Below are 15400 nucleotides of genomic sequence, written 5' to 3'. Positions count from 1 at the left end.
TCATTGATCATCCTTGATGTTTCTACAACTTGATTGGAGTCCACATGTGGTAAATTCAAATTGATTGGGTATGATTTGGAAAGGCACACACCTGTCTATATAAGGTCCCACAGTTGACAGTGCACGTCTGAGCAAAAACCAAGCCACGAGGTCAAAGGAATTGTTCGTAGTGTTCCGAGACAGCATTGTGTTGAGGCACAGATCTGGGGAAGGGTACCAAAACATTTCTGCAGCATTGAAGGTCCCCAAGAACACAGTGGCCTCCATCATTCTTAAATGGATGAAGTTTGGAACCACCAAAACTCTTCCTAGAGCTGACTGCCCGGCCAAACTGAGCAATCGGTGGCGAAGGGTCTTGGTCAGGGAGGTGACAAAGAACCCGATGGTCACTGACAGAGTTCTTCTGTGGAGATGGGAGAACCTTCCAGAAGGACAACCATCTCTGCAGCACTCCACCAATCAGGCCTTTATAGAGTGGCCAGACAGAAGCAACTCCTCAGTAAAAGGCACATGACAGCCCGCTTGGAGTTTGCCAGAAGGCACCTAAACAACTCTCAGACCATGAGAAACAAAATTCTCTGGTCTGATGAAACCAAGATTGAAGTCTTTGGCCTGAATGCAAGTGTCACGTCTGGAGGAAACCTGGCACCATCCCTTTGGTGAAGCATGGTGGTAGCAGCATCATGCTGTGGGAATGTTTTTCAGTGGCAATGACTGGGAGACTAGTCAGGATCGAGGGAAAGAGGAACGGAGCAAAGTACAGAGAGATCCTTGATGAAAACCTGCTCCAGAGCGCTCAGGACCTCAGACTGGGGGTGAAGGTTCACCTTCCAACAGGACAACGACCCTAAGCACACAGCCAAGACAACACAGGAGTGGCTTTGGGACAAGTCTCAATGTCCTTGCGTGTTCAGAAGCCGGACTTGAACCCGATCAAACATCTCTGGAGAGACTTGAAAATAGCTGTGCAGCGACGCTCTCCATCCAACCTGATAGAGCTTAAAAGGATCTGCAGAGAAGAATGTGAGAAACTCCCAAAATATAGGTGTGCCAAGCTTGTAGCGTCATACCCAAGAAGACTCAAGGCTTTAATTGCTGCCAAAGGTGCTTCAACAAAGTACTGAGTAAAGGGTCTGAATACTCATGTAAATGTCATATTTCAGCAAAAATGTATAACCTGTTTTTGCTTTGTCATTACAGAGCTCCTGTCTCGGAGCTCTACGGACAATTCCTTTGACCTCGTGGCTTGATTTTTGTTCAGACATGCACTGTCAACTCTTAGCAAACATTTTTAAAAACCAGTTTGAGGTGAAAAAATAGTTCAATTTTAGAATAAGGCTGTAACTTAACAAAATGTTGGGAAATTCAAGGGGTCTGAATACTTTCCGAATGCACTGTAATAATAATAATAATATGCCATTTAGCAGACGCTTTTATACAAATCGACTTACAGTCATGCGTGCATACATTTTTTGTGTATGGGTGGTCCCGGGGATCGAACCCACTACCTTGGCGTTACAAGCGCCGTGCTCTACCAGCTGAGCTACAGAGGACCACATTTTAAAAACATCTAATAAATCAATTTAATATAGCCTACACCATCACAAATAATCAATTTATTTTAGTTTAAAGAAACTATGAAGAAAATGTATTCTATTTCAAAAGAACAGAATAGCATATTCTGAATTGTCCTGATGTTAGGCCCTGATCTGGCGTTCTGATTGGCGGGGCCTGGCTCCCCAGTGGGTGGGCCTATGCCCTCCCAGGCCCACCTATGGCTGCGCCCCTACCCAGGGCCTAATGTATTTCAATTTACTGATTTCCTTTATGAACTGTAACTCAGTAAAGTCTTTTAAATTGTTGCATGTTGCGTTTATATTTGTTCAGTATAGTATGAAGAATACAATTGAACATTTCTGGATAAAATAGGACATTTTCTCCAAACGATTTCCGAGGGAGTGCACAGATAACAAAGAAACAGGTCCTCTTATATGCTTAATTTAGAGTTATTTCTGCAATTTTAGTTGTGAAACAAACATTAGGCTATATGTTTAGATTTTTTATACATTCTAAGGCTGCATGATGCGACTATTAATGATTTGAAAATGAAAGGCATGAGCTCTGCTCTGTTTCTTGCGCAGGTTGCACAGACTTCATCAGTCTCTCATTCGCAATTTGACAAGCACTTGATAATGTTCTCACCCATCAAGCTATTAATTTAATCTGGTCTTTACATATAGCCTATGGGTGGAATTATTTTTTATTTAGAATGACCCTCATCCGTAGCCTGCAATCTATTTTATTTTATTTTACCTTTATTGAACCAGGTAAGCCAGTTTCGAACAAGTTCTCATTTACAACTGCGACCTGGCCAAGATAAAGTAAAGCAGTGTGATAAAATGAACAACAACACAGAGTTACATATGGAATAAACAAAACATACAGTCAATAACACAATAGAAAATCTATATACAGTGTGTGCAAATGTAGTAAGTTATGGAGGTAAGGCAATAAATTGGCCATAGTGCAAAATAATTACAATTTAGTATTAACACTGGAGTGATAGATGTGCAGAAGATGATGTGCAAATAGAGATACTGGGGTGCAAATGAGCAAAATTAATAACAATGTAAATAACAATATGGGGATGAGGTAGTTGGGTGGACTAATTACAGATGGGCTGTGTACAGGTGCAGTGATCGGTAAGCTGCTCTGACAACTGATGCTTAAAGTTAGTGAGGGAGATAAGAGTCTCCAGCTTCAGAGATTTTTGCAGTTCGTTGCAGTCATTTGCAGCAGAGAACTGGAAGGAATGGCGGCCAAAGGAGGTGTTGGCTTTGGGGATGACCAGTGAGATATACCTGCTGGAACGCATACTACGGGTGGGTGTTGCTATGGTGACCAATGTTCTAAGATAAGGCGGGGATTTGCCTAGAAGTGATTTATAGATGACCTGGAGCCAGTGGGTTTGGCGACGAATATGTAGTGAGGGCCAGCCAACGATAGCGTACAGGTCACAATGGTGGGTAGTATATGGGGCTTTGGTGACAAAACGGATGGCACTGTGATAGACTACATCCAATTTGCTGAGTAGAGTGTTGGAAGCTATTTTGTAAATGACATCGCCGAAGTCAAGGATCGGTAGGATAGTCAGTTTTACGAGGGCATGTTTAGCAGCATGAGTGAAGGATGCTTTGTTGCGAAATTGTTGCATTTTAACTTTGGATTGGAGATGCTTAATGTGAGTCTGGAAGAATAGTTTACAGTCTAACCAGACACCTAGGTATTTGTAGTTGTCCACATATTCTAAGTCAGACCCGCCGAGAGTAGTGATTCTAGTCGGGCGGGCGGGTGCAAGCAGCGTTCGATTGAAGAGCATGCATTTAGTTTTACTAGCATTTAAGAGCAGTTGGAGGCCACGGAAGGAGTGTTGTATGGCATTGAAGCTCGTTTGGAGGTTTGTTAACACAGTGTCCAGTGAAGGGCCAGATGTATACAAAATGGCGTCGTCTGCGTAGAGGTGGATCTAAGAGTCACCAGCAGCAAGAGCGACATCATTGATATACACAGAGAATAGAGTCGGCCCAAGAATTGAACCCTGTGGCACCCCCATAGAGACTGCCAGAGGTCCAGACAACAGGCCCTCCAATTTGACACATTGAACTCTATCTGAGAAGTAGTTGGTGAACCAGGCGAGGCAGTCATTTGAGAAACCAAGGCTATTTAGTCTGCCAATAAGAATGCGGTGATTGACAGAGTCAAAAGCCTTGGTCAGGTCGATGAAGACGGCTGCACAGTACTGTCTTTTATCGATCGCGGTTATTATATCGTTTAGGACCTTGAGCGTGGCTGAGGTGCACCCATGACCAACTCCGAAACCAGATTGTGGAGGTACACCTAAGCATTGGGTAACTATGAAAGAGATAGCATCACTGGAGGTACCGATTGAGCCGGTCTCCGCATGTATGGGGGGTGGGACAAAGGAGCTCTCTGAGGCTGTCACGGTTCAGACAGACGACAAGAGGACCACAATTGCGTCACACCAGAAAGTTTATTTAAACTTAAGGGGAAAGGGATGTAGGGAGTGAGTGAAGGCTCCAGGGGTTATCCCGTCCGAATGTGCTGGGTCTGTGCCTCCCCCCAGTGGCAGCGATGCGTCCGATGACGCCGGTGGTTGGTGGTCCAGAAGTCCTGGAGGGGGAGGAAACACAGACACAACGGGGCGGATGAAAACAGGCAGAAGTACAGTTCAAGGGAAATCCAAATACGTTGTAGCAAGGCAGAAGGCTGGTCAGAGTTACCGGGGTCGAAGAGTAGTCAGGAGTCGTAATGGCAGAAAGCAGGTCTGGTTTTCCTGGGGCAGAAGAGTATCCAAGAATCAGGCAGGTCCGGGGTCACAAAACAGGGGTGAGCCAGAAGCGCGAGCACACAGGTTCGGGTGTGAGCTTTGCAGACGATCTGACAAAGGAGAGCTGAAAGACGGGACTTTAAATACTGGGAGAGGTTAGTGGGTAATGCAGCGCAGCTGGCAGAGTAATTAGAGCCGAGCAGAGCAGGGACAGGTGGAGCTCGTTAGGCTGAGTAGAGAGAGAGAGATGAGCAGAGTGGAAGATAGTGGAAACACATTAAGGTGGTAACCCGGTGGAGTGAGAGGGCTCATGACAGAACCCCCCCAAGGGACGGCCCCAGAAGTCCCAAGAGCAACACCACGCCGGGCGGGAGGAGGGGAGCCGGAGGAGGGCTAGAACTCCTCCGAACGGTCCGAGCGAACGCCCTCATCCTCGGAGGAAGCCGGAGGGCCGTGGTCGGGGAGATGGGACAGGTCCCGAGACAGGATCAGGCACAGGACAGGAAGCCGAGCGGGCAGGACGGTTAGGGATCCCTCTGGGGCGGCCCCCTACGGATTGCAGGTTGATCAGGATGCCGTTGGTGGAAGGCGGTGATGAGAGTCCTATCCACAATCCGACTAGCTGGCACCCAGGTCCTTTCCTCAGGTCCATAGCCCTCCCAGTCAATGAGGTACTGGAGACCCCTACCCCTCCGTCTGGACCGAAGCAGGCGGCGGACGGTGTAAACCAGACCACCATCGACGAGCCGTGGAGGAGGAGGACAAGGCGCAGCAGGGACCAGCGGACTCTCATGAATGGGCTTAATCTTAGACACATGGAAAGTGGGGTGCACCCTCATGGAATTAGGCAGTTGGAGCCGGACAGCAGTTGGGCTAATCACTCTTATGATAGGGAATGGGCCAATGAACCGAGGTGCCAACTTCTGCGACTCCACCCTGAGTGGCAGGTTCCTTGACGACAACCACACCCTTTGACCAACATGGTAGGTGGGAGCAGGGATTCTCCGACGGTTGGCCCCGGTAGTGTAGCTGGCAACGGATCTGAGAAGTGTGGCTCGGGCCTGTGACCAGGTGCGGCGACATCGACGGGCAAACGCAAGTGCAGATGGGCAAGTAACCTCCCCTTCCTGACTGGCAAATAGAGGAGGCTGGTATCCATAAACACATTGGAAAGGGGACATACCGATGGCAGAGCAGGTCAGAGAATTGTGTGCGTACTCCACCCATGTCAATTGCTGCGACCAGGAGTGGGGGTTGCGTGAAGTCATGCATCGCAGTGCCTTCTCGAGCTCCTGATTTGCCCGCTCTGACTGCCCATTGGATTGGGGATGGAATCCGGAAGTCAGACTGACTGTGGCTCCCAGCAGGTGACAGAACTCCTTCCAAAAGGCGGAGGAGAATTGTGGACCACGGTCAGAAACTACATCCTTTGGCAGTCCGTGGATCCGGAAGACGTGTTCCAGGACCACCTGGGCGGTCTCCTTGGCGGTTGGGAGCTTGGGGAGGGGAATGAAGTGTGCCATCTTGCTGAATCGGTCAACTATGGTGAGAATGACGGTCTTGCCCCTTGAAGGGGGCAGCCCCGTGACAAAGTCAAGGGGCGATGTGAGACCAGGGACGTCTGGGCACAGGCAGGGGCTGCAGCAATCCGGCTGGGGGCTGGCAGGACGACTTGTGTTGGTTGCAGATGGGGCAGGCTTGGACGAATTCCCGTACATCCTTTCTCAGAGCGGGCCACCAGAACCTCTGGGCGAGCAGGTTGTAAGTGCGGGTGGAGCCAGGGTGACAAGCTAGGCGGGAGTCATGTCCCCACTGAACGACCTGGGACCTTAGGTTTTCGGGGACAAAAAGGCGGTCAGCTGGGCAAGTGCTGGGACCGGGCTGGTTACGGAGAGCTTCCAGCACCTGTTCCTCAACAGCCCAGGTCAGAGCTGCTACGATGCAGGGACTTGGCAGAATCGACACAGGATCCTTGGAGGGGTTGTCATCCTTCTGGAATTGACGGGAGAGGGCGTCTGGCTTGGTGTTGCGTGACCCAGGCCGGTATGACAGAGTGAAATTAAACCTGGTGAAGAACAGGGCCCAGCGGGACTGCCTGGAGTTCAACCGTTTGGCCGTGCGGATGTACTCCAAGTTCTTATGATCGGTCCAAACGAAATGGAATGGTGGACCCCTCCAGCCAGTGACGCCACTCCTCCAAGGCAAGCTTCACAGCCAGCAGCTCTCGGTTCCTATGTCGTAATTGCACTCAGAGGGGGGACAACCGACGTGAGAAAAAGGCACAGGGATGGAGCTTCCTATCCTCCGCAGCCCACTGAGAAATCACAGCACCAACTCCCACATCCGAGGCGTCCACCTCCACAATGAATTGCCGGTCCACGTCAGGCATCTGGAGGATGGGAGCGGAGGTGAACCTTACCTTGAGGGTACTGAAGGCCTTGTCGGCTGCTGGGGTCCAGGTGAAGGGTTGCTTGGTGCTGGTTAGAGCAGTGAGAGGGGCAGCAACGGTACTGTAGTTCCGGATAAACTTTCTATAGAAGTTAGCAAACCCCAGAAACTGTTGCAGCTTCTTTCTGTTCTCCGGAACTGGCCATGAAGTGACTGCTGATACTTTGGCAGGATCCATTTGGATACTTCCCTCTGCCACTATGTACCCCAGGAAGGCCACTGTCTTGACGTGAAACTCACATTTCTCTGCCTTGGCGTAGAGGGAATTCTCCAGAAGACGATGAAGGACTTGCTGGACATGGCGGGTGTGTTCAGACAGGTTTCTGGAGTAGATTAGGATGTCATCCAGGTAAACGAAGACAAACTTGTTTAACATGTCCCGCAGTACATCATTCACTAGAGCCTGGAACACAGCAGGAGCATTGGTGAGGCCAAAAGGCATAACCAGATACTCGTAGTGGCCTGTTGGTGTATTGAATGCGGTCTTCCATTCATCTCCCTCCCCGGATCCGCACTAGGTGGTAAGCGTTTCTGAGATCCAACTTGGTAAAAACAGTGGCTCCCTGGAGCAACTCAAAAGCAGAGGTGAGCAGAGGGAGAGGGTAACGGTTTTTCACTGTGATGTCGTTGAGTCCCCTGTAGTCGATGCAGGGCGAAGAGATCCGTCCCTCTTCCCCACAAAGAAGAAGCCAGCACCAGCCGGAGATGAAGATGAACGGATCAATCCTGTGGACAGAGAGCCATTGATGTAGTCCTCCATGGACCTTCTTTCAGGAGCAGACAACGAATAAAGACGGCCCCTTGGAGGGGCTGTTCCAGGGAGGAGGTCGATGGCACAGTCGTGCGGTCGGTGAGGGGGGCAGAGATGTGGCTCTTGCTTTGTTAAACACTTCTCTGAGACCATGGTAGCATTCTGGGACATGGGAGAGGTCAGGAGCGGAGTTAGTAGGTACTGGCCGAGGGGGTAAGTGCGGCAGCAAGCAGGCAGGTTCGGTGGCAGTCCTCTCCCCACTCCCTGATCACCCCGGTCACCCAGTCGAGCTGAGGGTTGTGCCGGGCGGAGCCATGGGTAACCCAGGATGAGGGGTTGGCCTGGAGAGGGGAGCAGGTGAAACTGGATAGTTTCTTGATGGTTTCCGGACAGACCCATCAAGACCGGGGCCGTGACATGAGTGACCGATCCGAGTAAGTGTCCGTCCAGTGCCCGGGCAGGAATAGGAGGTGTCAAACGGAGGTTCTCCAGTCCCAGTTGGCGTGCCAGCTTGATGTCCATTATGTTGGCTTCGGCGCCCGAATCCACCAGAGCAGCCAGGGTGTGAGTTGAGTCAGAGAGGCGGAGGTGAACTTGCAGCAAGGGTTTGCGGTCGGAGGACTGGGTGGTCATTGAGCTCAACCGGACTCCCCCTATGCCCGGTGAGCTTCGGCCTTTAAAGGGCAGGTTACCACACGATGTCCATCACCTCCACAATAGAGGCAGAGGTTTGAGGTGAAGCGGCGCTGGCGCTCTGCAGGAGTGAGAGAGGCTCGCCCAATCTCCATAGGCTCAGACTGATCAAGCTGACTTGGGTGAGTGGCAGTAGCTGACAGGAGCCCAGTCGGATCTCTCCGAATGCCGGTAGTTGGTGGACCTTGGCGCCCCCCTCTCACGGCGACGGGTCTGTATCCTTCTGTCGATCCGGACAGTCAGTGCGATGGCTTCATCAAGAGTGGAAGGCAGTTCATGGGAGACCAACTCGTCCTTGATATAGTCAGCCAAGCTATGGAAGAACGCGTCCACCAACGAGGGTGTGTTCCAAGAACTTCGTCTTGCCAGGGTTCGGAAGTCGATGGAATGGTCTGCGACTGTACGTCTGCCTTGTCGAATACTGAACAGTTCACGAGACGCCTCTGCGGTTGGTGAATCCAGGTCAAACACCTTCAGCATCTCCTCAGCAAACAGGTCGAAGGTTGCACATGCGGGGGTTTGACGTTCGAACTCTGCTGTTCCCCCAGAGTCGAGCCTCGGCCCGTCAGGTGAGTGATGGCATACCCGACCCTAGCCCTCCGTGGCGAAGGTCCTTGGCTGCAAGGAGAACTGAAGTCGGCAGCTAGTCAGGAATGGCCGGACCTGGGTAGAATCGCCGTTGAACCGCTCGGGGTTTCCAATCTTGGGTTCCGGGGTAGCGGCTGCTATGACCGGGGCAGGTAACTCGGAGGCAGGGCTGGTGGGCAGACTGGCTGGGGTAAGGTTGGTGAGGAGTTGGATGATCCTGGCGAGTTGTTGCTGCTGCTGGGACTGCTGCTGGTGCTGCTGGAACTGCTGATGCTGTTGGTGGCCGACCTGAAGCAGAGAGGTGACGTCGCCGCTCATGCGGCTTAGCTCTCTCTCAGTGTGTTCCAGGCGTAGCATGGCGGTGGGTTGCTCAGGTTCTTCGGCTTCCATGTCGGGGGAAGTGTGCGCTGACTGTCCTTCAGTTCAGACAGACGACAAGAGGACCACAATTGCGTCACACCAGAAAGTTTATTTAAACTTAAGGGGAAAGGGATGTAGGGAGTGAGTGAAGGCTCCAGGGGTTATCCCGTCCGAATGTGCTGGGTCTGTGCCTCCCCCAGTGGCAGCGATGCGTCCGATGACGCCGGTGGTTGGTGGTCCAGAAGTCCTGGGGGAGGAAACACAGACACAACGGGGCGGATGAAAACAGGCAGAAGTACAGTTCAAGGGAAATCCAAATACGTTGTAGCAAGGCAGAAGGCTGGTCAGAGTTACCGGGGTCGAAGAGTAGTCAGGAGTCGTAATGGCAGAAAGCAGGTCTGGTTTTCCTGGGGCAGAAGAGTATCCAAGAATCAGGCAGGTCCGGGGGTCACAAAACAGGGGTGAGCCAGAAGCGCGAGCACACAGGTTCCGGGTGTGAGCTTTGCAGACGATCTGACAAAGGAGAGCTGAAAGACGGGACTTTAAATACTGGGAGAGGTTAGTGGGTAATGCAGCGCAGCTGGCAGAGTAATTAGAGCCGAGCAGAGCAGGGACAGGTGGAGCTCGTTAGGCTGAGTAGAGAGAGAGAGATGAGCAGAGTGGAAGATAGTGGAAACACATTAAGGTGGTAACCCGGTGGAGTGAGAGGGCTCATGACAGAGGCTGGTTGAGCGGGACTGGGGGTTCTACAGTGAAATTGTATAATAAGGACTAACCCAAACATCAATAGGCTAGGCATATTGACATGGGAGACAGGCATAACGCAATCACAGGTGTTATTCGAGAGGGCTAAGACAACAACTGGTAATGGCGACAAAAGTTTGGGCTGAGGCTAAACAGATAGAATAGCGAATGGAGGTTAGGTGCGGTTACGTTTTTAACATGCACGCATAGGCAGCGCGTCCATAAGGCTAGGGGAAGCTTTTCCTAAAGTAAATTGAATTAAATTGCCTACTACTGTCTATGTAGAAATAAATAAAATAATTCAAAATAGGCTACTAAAGCATGATTAGGCCATAGAGGATTATTAGCTTATTTTAAAATAATAAGTTGTGGATTGTTTTAAATCGTATTGCCTACAGTCGGAAGGAAAGGCAGAGTGCACAATTTGGGCAGATTATTGTTGAGTTACCACTGTCTGTGAAAAGTAGAGGCCAAGCCAGGCATATCACAATATTTCAAAATACAATCGCAGGAAAACAGTTTGGAAAGCAAATGGTTATAGCTGGAGAGAGAAGACAATGAAAAGACTAATGTATTTTATCTACTTAAAAGTTAGTTTTTACAATAATTCCCTATTCCAGTTTAGATTGATGTCATATTTATTGTTCATCACTGTTGCAGTTGTTAATAAATATATTATTACCTTTTTGTTTTTATTTCCCTCAATGGTCATGCTGCTGCTCCCAATCTGGTCATTCCACCTTACCCCCTTAACAGTATTTACTCAGCCTCCACCCCAATGGACATGTATTCATTCATCACTGCCACAGTTATTATGTATATAGTGTTATGTCCATTTATATAGTTTCTTTATAACCATTCATTATTTTCACTAGCCCTGCATGTTGGAGCTCGAAGCCTAAGATTTTCACTGTACCCTGCAATCACACCTGCAACCCTGTACATGTGACTATTAGAACAATCTGAATCTGAATATTATATTTATGTGTCCCCTTCTCATAGGCCTATTATATGGACAATCTTGTTTTTATTGATCTGTTTCTCATTGTCAGCAGAGTAGGCTACCCTGTAATTTGTTGTATTAAAAAAGATTCTGCTAATGTCTCCAGTCATATAAAGTGTAGTAGAACTGCATGAAATGTGTTTATAAAAGGCCACATTTTTCCCATGCAAAGAAAGAAGAAATATATCTGATATAGCCTAGGCCTACTCTATGCTATACGAGCTCAGCCATGCATTGAATGGTATTTTTTTGCGAACAGTGATTGAGTTATATTATTCGCCTAAATTATGACTATCCAATCTACTCATCACATTACGAATAGTAGGCTCTTACATAAGTCTGCAAATGCAATGATGAATGGAATGCTTTATTATAAAGGTGAATTTTTATGGTGAAAATTAGCTTCCCCAAACTTGAAACTCATGTGCCGCCTATGTATGCCAGGTTGTATAGCAGCATGAGAAGGCTGGGATCCTGTTTTAAATAGTGGCCAGTCAAAACTCTGTTTTCACATGCAATTGTGCATTGACTGGGCTTATAAGAACACGTTTCACTAGGCTTTGTAGGCTATGTGCTCTCTAACCGTGTTCCAGTGGTTGTAGGCCTATAGGCTATGTTTGGAGTTATTTTACCACTTTAGTTGTGACATAAACGTTATCAAAACATATAGGCCTATGGGCTAGGCTAAATGATGTGTGTGACTATGATTTGAAAAAGTTGCAAGAAAAGGCATGTGCTGTTTCTTGCCTTACTGCACATGCTGGGCATCATTCACAAGTGATAATATTGTCACCCATCAGACTATTATTCATTTAATCTTGTCTTTACATATACTAAATATATGTGTGAAATTTGTTTTGATTTAGAATGGACCGTTATCATGCACCTGTTGGAACAAGGGCAGGGGGAAAAATACATGTAATCTATGCACTTAAATAGCGAATGGAGGATGCTTTTCCCGCGGGTCATTTTCATGCCAGCCAGGTCGGCTATACTCCCAATGTGCTTAATATTAGGAAAGTAGAGAAATAAATATAGTAGATCTAGCCTATAGAAAGCTGATGGGATCCTCCTCTTTTTAATAGAGGCCATCAAAACTATTTTCTCACGCAATGACATAGCCTATAGAAATGTTGTGCATCATGACTACGGTAATATGGTCACTGTAACAGCCCTAGTCACATAAAACATGGACACTGCATGTTTTTTTGTCATGCCTAGTAGCCAGGTCTGTTTGTGCTTTAGTGAACTTCTCAATCATTTATAGCACTTCACGATCATTTATAGCCATGCTAAACATTCCAGAATAATTAAAAGTATAAACAACAGCGTTTCTATAATTTAATACAATAATATAATACAATGGGTTCTGTCGACAAAATCATTTACAATAATAATAACCGACAATGAAATCATAATCAGTAAACTCTTCAAGCAGTGTGTGAGAAAACTAAACATCACATTCTTGCTTCCTATGTCCTTGTTTCCTCCACTCCTAGCCTCTCCTTGAAAGTACATTGGAGCCTGAGGAGAGGAACTTTCACTCCTCTCCCCCAATGTGCTTTTGAGAGGGAGATGAGGAATGGAGGAAACAAGGGGAGAATCACAATTGCATTTCCCTCATTCCTCACATCCTCTCTCCTCGCTTCCTTCTCAAAACCCATTGGATGAGAGGGGAGAGACCTCTGACCTTTTCATCCAATGGGTTTTGAGGAGAGAGGATGCAACGAATCAAGGAAATGCAATTGAGATTCCCCCAAGGACAAAGGAAGCAAGTATTTGACAGCTATTAACATTTTTTGACAGTGCCAGACTGACTGACTGGCTGACTGAGCTCCCATAATACCCATGGCCTGTCCAGAAACAACCCCTAGCCCAGGGGTGGCCAAACCTTTTGGCTCAAGGGCCACATACTATATGTGTGACAAAACATGTGAAGCCTTTATTCATTTTCACATTGACACGCAACTACTAGTGTACTGTAGGTGTACATATGCTTGCAGAACAATTCTACCCTTGTACCATCTCTACCCTTGTTTTTTGTGAACACACTTTTCACAAAATGTATATAATTTATAACATCACAGACACAGTCAAAAACACACACAGATCCTGCATCTATACCCTTGTAAAGTACAATCAAACTTAGTCACAATATGCTAACTTAAAAATAGATATATATTATATGACATGCAAAATGTAACAGCAGATGTGTAAAAAAATATACACTGCTCAAAAAAATAAAGGGAACATTTAAACAACACAATGTAACTCCAAGTCAATCACACTTCTGTGAAATCAAACTGTCCACTTAGGAAGCAACACTGATTGACAATACATTTCACATGCTGTTGTGCAAATGGAATAGACAACAGGTGGAAATTATAGGCAATTAGCAAGACACCCCCAAAAAAGAAGTGGTTCTGCAGGTGGTGACCACAGACCACTTCTCAGTTCCTATGCTTCCTGGCTGATGTTTTGGTCACTTTTGAATGCTGGCGGTGCTTTCACTCTAGTGGTAGCATGAGACGGAGTCTACAACCCACACAAGTGGCTCAGGTAGTGCAGCTCATTCAGGATGGCACATCAATGCGAGCTGTGGCAAGAAGGTTTGCTGTGTCTGTCAGCGTAGTGTCCAGAGCATGGAGCGCTACCAGGAGACAGGCCAGTACATCAGGAGACGTGGAGGAGGCCGTAGGAGGGCAACAACCCAGCAGCAGGACCGCTACCTCCGCCTTTGTGCAAGGAGGAGCAGGAGGAGCACTGCCAGAGCCCTGCAAAATGACCTCCAGCAGGCCACAAATGTGCATGTGTCTGCTCAAACGGTCAGAAACAGACTCCATGAGGGTGGTATGAGGGCCCGACGTCCACAGGTGGGGGTTGTGCTTACAGCCCAACACCGGGCAGGATGTTTGGCATTTGCCAGAGAACACCAAGATTGGCAAATTCGCCACTGGCGCCCTGTGCTCTTCACAGATGAAAGCAGGTTCACACTGAGCATATGTGACAGACGTGACAGAGTCTGGAGACGCCGTGGAGAACGTTCTGCTGCCTGCAACATCCTCCAGCATGACCGGTTTGGCGGTGGGTCAGTCATGATGTGGGGTGGCATTTCTTTGGGGGGCCGCACAGCCCTCCATGTGCTCGCCAGAGGTAGCCTGACTGCCATTAGGTACCGAGATGAGATCCTCAGACCCCTTGTGAGACCATATGCTGGTGCGGTTGGCCCTGGGTTCCTCCTAATGCAAGACAATGCTAGACCTCATGTGGCTGGAGTGTGTCAGCAGTTCCTGCAAGAGGAAGGCATTGATGCTATGGACTGGCCCGCCCGTTCCCCAGACCTGAATCCAATTGAGCACATCTGGGACATCATGTCTCGCTCCATCCACCAACGCCACGTTGCACCACAGACTGTCCAGGAGTTGGCGGATGCTTTAGTCCAGGTCTGGGAGGAGATCCCTCAGGGAGACCATCCGCCACCTCATCAGGAGCATGCCCAGGCGTTGTAGGGAGGTCATACAGGCACGTGGAGGCCACACACACTACTGAGCCTCATTTTGACTTGTTTTAAGGACATTACATCAAAGTTGGATCAGCCTGTAGTGTGGTTTTCCACTTTAATTTTGAGGGTGACTCCAAATCCAGACCTCCATGGGTTGATAAATTTGATTTCCATTGATAATTTTTGTGTGATTTTGCAGTGTATATTCTAAAATTTGAGTGAAACATATGGTAAGAGCATCGTTTCATTTGGAATGGTCTGTTTTTGAAAGCATATTAAGGAACAATTCTCATCTCAATTGTGAGCCATATTTACAGTTATCCAATCACCTCAGCCCAAATCTGACTGATTAGTTATTACCTGTATCCAAGTGCATTGCTGGATCATTCTCACTGCATAACCATCACCATGAAAAAGCATACTCCTTGCCTACCCCAGTCACGGTTATTCAAGTCTTAATGTGAACTATGGGTTTGGTCACCTCTCATGGCAAGGGCATCAAAGTCTGGTGTCAGATTCTCAGAACAGCTGACAAGTGGTCATTTGTTAAATTTGACCTGTGACAGGATTTGTTGTTATTCATGACTGAGAATGTTTGTTCACACACATACAGTACCAGTCAAAAGTTTGGACACACCTACTCATTCAAGGGATTTTCTTTATTTTTTACATTGTAGAATAATAGTGAAGACATCAAAACTATGAAATAACACATATGGAATCATGTTGTTAACCAACCTCATGAAGCTGGTTGAGAGAATGCCAAGAGTGTGCAAAGCTGTCATCAAGGCAAAGGGTGTCTACTTTGAAGAATAGTTTTGATGTCTTCACTATTATTCTACAATGTAGAAAATAGTCAAAATAAAGAAAAACTCTGGAATGAGTAGGTGTGTCCAAACTTTTGACTGGTACTGTATGTTGACCCGAAAAAAACAAGCATCCTTTGGGCATGCTTTTTAATGT

Source organism: Coregonus clupeaformis, chromosome 13 (genome assembly GCF_020615455.1).
Source record: "Coregonus clupeaformis isolate EN_2021a chromosome 13, ASM2061545v1, whole genome shotgun sequence".
Lineage (NCBI taxonomy): Eukaryota > Metazoa > Chordata > Actinopteri > Salmoniformes > Salmonidae > Coregonus > Coregonus clupeaformis.
The sequence above is the reverse complement of the archived record's forward strand: the minus strand, read 5'-3'. Positions refer to the sequence as shown.